The sequence below is a fragment of the Vicugna pacos genome, chromosome 9, assembly GCF_048564905.1.
Source record: "Vicugna pacos chromosome 9, VicPac4, whole genome shotgun sequence".
NCBI lineage: Eukaryota > Metazoa > Chordata > Mammalia > Artiodactyla > Camelidae > Vicugna > Vicugna pacos.
Window position 1 is genome coordinate 76,205,877 of NC_132995.1, and position 4,515 is coordinate 76,210,391.

The following is a 4,515-nucleotide window of genomic DNA, read 5'->3' on the forward strand; positions in this document are numbered from 1 at the left end:
CCCGCCTCAGCCCCGGGGCGGGGGCTCGCGCTCGCCCGGGTGCGGTGCCCTCCGGCTCAGCGCCACAGCCGGCGCCGGGGCGCCGGGCGCGCAGGGCGCGTGGCTGACGCGCGTAGTCATGAGGAGCGCGGAGGGCGGGCAGGCCTCCCATGGAGACTCCGGACATTCACCTCCAGCTGCGGTTGTGTTAGGCCGAGCAGATATTTTTCAAGGTCAAGAAAATGGCTGAGTATCAACAATTTCACACGGCTTAACTTAAGATATAACATGCACTGCAAATTATATATAGGTTTAAAATGTTAATTTGTTAGATAAAATATTTCAAAATTATCATTTTGCAAACCTGCTTTGCCACTTTGTCATTCTTTGAAAAGTAATACAGTGAGCTCGTTAAAGAAACGGACGTGACCTCGGCCTCCCCTGGCTCTGGCTGAGGCCGGCTCTGCTTCCCTCCGACACTCGCTGCTGGAGGCCCGCGGCGCGTCGTTAGAGGCACTTCTCATATTCAAGTCTGAGACCTTTTCCGGATGTTGTACCTCAGCTTCGTTTTTTAAATCGAAGCGTAGTTGACTCATAATGTTGGTTTCAGGTGCGCAGCAAAGCGATTCATTTACACATACATATTTTCAGATTCTTTTCCACTATGGCTTACACCAAGCAATTGAATATAGCCCCTTGTGCTGTGCAGTAGGTCCTTGTTGTTTAGCTGTTTTATATGTAGTAATGTGTATCTGTTAATCCCAAACTCCTAGCTTACCTCAGCCTCGTTTCTGTAACTAACTGTCTAAATCTAAATCTTCCCGCTGCATATTTTTACATCGCCATGTCTATTTGGTCACCAGATGGCTGCTCAGAAACATTTCGTACCTCTTCAAACCTTCTGCAGCCTCCCAAACTCTTGCTTTGCAAACAATGTTTAACTTCTTACAAAGTTTGACATTAATTCTAATTCTAAATCCATTCGAGAATTCTGGCCAACATAAAACCTGTTCATTTAGTGCAGCTGCTACCAAAAGCCCACCTGGCTGACTGCGAACGTACAGATGCTGTTGTAGCAAAAAAAAAAAAAAAAAAAAAAAACAGCCTCATGCAGGTCCCTGCTCGCACCTGCTACATTCCTCTCCTTCTGCTTCACCGAGCTCTTCAAAAAACAAACCCATCTGCTTCACTGCGGTCATATGGTGTGCCTATTGTGTGTGATCATTTTTCAACAACTATTTATTGAGACCTGATTATATGCCAGACATTGGAGATTCGATGGTGTACAAAACTGACAGGATTCTTGCCATGGGGAGTCTAGTAGGTGATACAGAGAAGCCTTATGATAGACGCTGTAAGCGCCACCCAGGACGACTGGAGGCTACAGGGCGCCGTGGGAGCACAGTCTCTCCTTACCACAGGGGTCTGAGTGCTCGGGGTTAGCTGCCCCAAGCTCTGTTCTAGACTCCAGAGGCAGAGACAGCGAGTAAGCACACTGAAAGGCCTGTCTGAGGAGTCAGCGGATCAGCACTGAACTGTGCAGACCCCGGGGTCGGGGAGCAGGGTGTGGTGCGCGGAACTCGGGGTGAGCAGCCAAGGAAGCCTCCCTGGAGGTGCTGATGTCCGAAGGGGGCCCTTCAGGATGAGCAGGAGTCATCTGGTGACAATGGTGGGTCTGCTGGGGAAGTTCCAGGCAAAGGAGGCAGAGAATGCAAAAGCCCCAGAGAAAAGAGCAGAGCAAATGAGAAGTTTGTGGCTGGAAAAGATGAGCGTGTGGTAGATGACGGCTAGCTCCTCCTGTCTGGTAAAACGGTTTCGACTGTGTAAGGGCCAGGATTTTTGCATCCCTCCTTGTCTGTTTTAGCAGCCTTACTGATGCACCAGTCCAAATGTGTCTGACCGCTGACAGAACACGCCCGAGGAACTCCTGCCACCTGGTGGGCAGACAGAGCATCACAATGCGTGGAAAATCAGCATTAGTGTCAGGCTCAGCATCCCAGATTATGGCAAATTTCCACTCAAAAGTTTAAAAGCCCTGATGTGCTAAAAAAAATGTAAAAATAAAAAAAAGGCTAAGGAAGAAATAGGAATGAATATTCTTGGGCTCTATTCCCTGAGGGGGAAGATCAGAAAGGGAAACTGTTACGTGCTGTGTCAAGTTACACTCGTTCCTCCGAACAACAGGAAGGCGTATCAACCCCATTCTGCAGCTGAGGACATCAAGGCTCACAGCAGGAGAAAGAGCCAGCCTTGGCTGACTCCTTCAGGTTATGCTGCCTCTAGTCAGGTTTATTTTTAATGGACAAAGGATGAGTAAGGGGGGATTAGTTCCCCAGTTGTTACATCTATACTTTTTTAAGTGTCAGAACCTCAGTGAAAATACTTAAGGCCCCACTTGGCGCTCAAAAGGCATTAAGAGGCTCTCCATCTCACTCAGCAATATACACATTCACTGGTTCACAAAGCAGAGAACCTCAAATGCCACACAGGTTGTAATGGACATGTTTTCAAAGCTAAAAAAACCAGAACGCGTTTCTGACAATTTCACGCTACTTATAGTTGAGAAACACATTCCTACAAATGCAATTTGGACACAGAAAATGTTGGAATCCTTAGAATACCTCAATGAGAAGCTGCCACAGAAAGTCCAAGATGAATAGGGTCCTGCATGTGTGAAAGATGCGCCGCGTCAGCAAAGCACAACCAGGGGTGTGCACGATGCCTTCCCGCGGGGGCTTACACACGCTAACCAGTCCTTCAGGCAGACTGCTTTGCTGTTGTGGTGGTGGTGGTGCTTGGCATATAGTAGGAGCTGAAACCATGACTATGATGATCAAAATTGTGTTCACTTGCCTCTTTTACAAGGATGTTAAGGGTTATTACAGACAGAATGTCCGCCAGCTGTTCTGTCTCCACTGAGGTCAAAGCAATGGGAATGGAGCAGCAGCAAACTGGAGTGGAGAAAAACGAGAACTGATACAGATGGGGGGGGGGAGCTGAGAAATCCTAGGGCAGAAGGGAAAGCAGTTGGAATAAAAGGGGCTGCCTCTAGGCTGGGGTTGTTCTGGCAGGGTCTGGAAAGAACTCCTGGTATCAGGTCCTCAGTCAACCCAAAGTTCAGACTGAGTGCTTGGGTCTCTGTAAACGGTTGGTAAGAAAGGCGGGGGGCGGGGCGCCTAAAACAGTCCTACCTTCTTACCATCTGGGCATGGGAAACCAGGGGGACGGTCATTTGGCTTGGACTGATGAGGGGAGGTGTTGCAGAGGGAGGAGCGGGGCTGCCGACTGCCCAGGGACAGTGAATGCATCCGGGTTTGGTGAGCGATGGGCAACTGAAAAGTCCATAAAGCCTGACATCAAAATCTTGCCTTCATTTAAATGACTTGTTAGGGGGTGGAGGGTGGCAGACGGCTGACTGGAAGGAGATGATGTAGGGAGGAATGAGGCATTTCCTTTGTCTTACCATTTGGTGTCACTCACTAGCAAATAAATTGCACCAAACAGGAAAATAGGCACCCTTATTAAGAGAGGTTTTTGGCTTCTATTTTGCCAAAAAAGCAAATTAATTAAAGCTAACGTCAGTGTATCGCTCAACAACTATTTACTGAATAGCCGCTCAGTACATGCCAGGCACCCTCCTAGTCACACTGCATGGGGGCAAACAAACGAGACGTCTCTTCGTAACACACAGCAAGCAGGTGGGAAGATGCTGGTGCTCAACACGTGAAAGCGGTCTTTTTTAAAGAGGAGCACACATTTGCTTGGCCATCTATTTACAGTTTTAAAATAAAAGGTCGTAATGACAGAAAGGGCACTCACAGAACACCACTCATTTCACTAGCCTGAGGGACAAGTGTAGAGGAGCGCTGCTAGCATTTGAGATTACTCACACTCACACACACACACACAGCAGTGGGGCTGGTTTTGTTTTCAGTCAGAGCGTTCGTGTGTAGGCGGACCAGCAACATGCCAGAAGAAATAAAGAACCTTCCATCAGGTAAAAACGCTATTAAGATGAGAGTCTAGAGAAACTCAAAGGCGGCTGGACGCCCCGGCCGGCTGCTCCCTCTGCTTGAGGCCGGAGCCGAGACAATAGCGTGAGGCCGCGGGGCCGCACACCCGCTTCTGACTGACTCTGTCTTGTCCTCGCTGGAGTCGCCTCTAGGTCACGTGCTGCGGTCTTCAGAGAAGCTGCCAGAGGAATTTACGCAAAGGCGAACACACGGCTAAATACAAACATGTAAAACACACCAGGAAGAGTGTAATTGAGAAACATACGCAAACATTCTGGTTAGAAAGAGGTATCAGATGGCTCTTTCCCTCTCTGATTTGTGTGACCCCTACTGCCCGCTGCTCTGATCTCAGGTCGGGAGCCCATCCCTAGTCACCTTCATGGTACCAGAGGGAGTGACCTTGGCCTTCTCTGAATCCAAGCTAGAGATGAATCTAGCAGCTCCTTACTGTTTCCCAAGACAGGATTACATTTCCCAGCGTTAAAGCTAGTGTTACTTTCCTCAAAGAGCTGCTTCAGTAGGG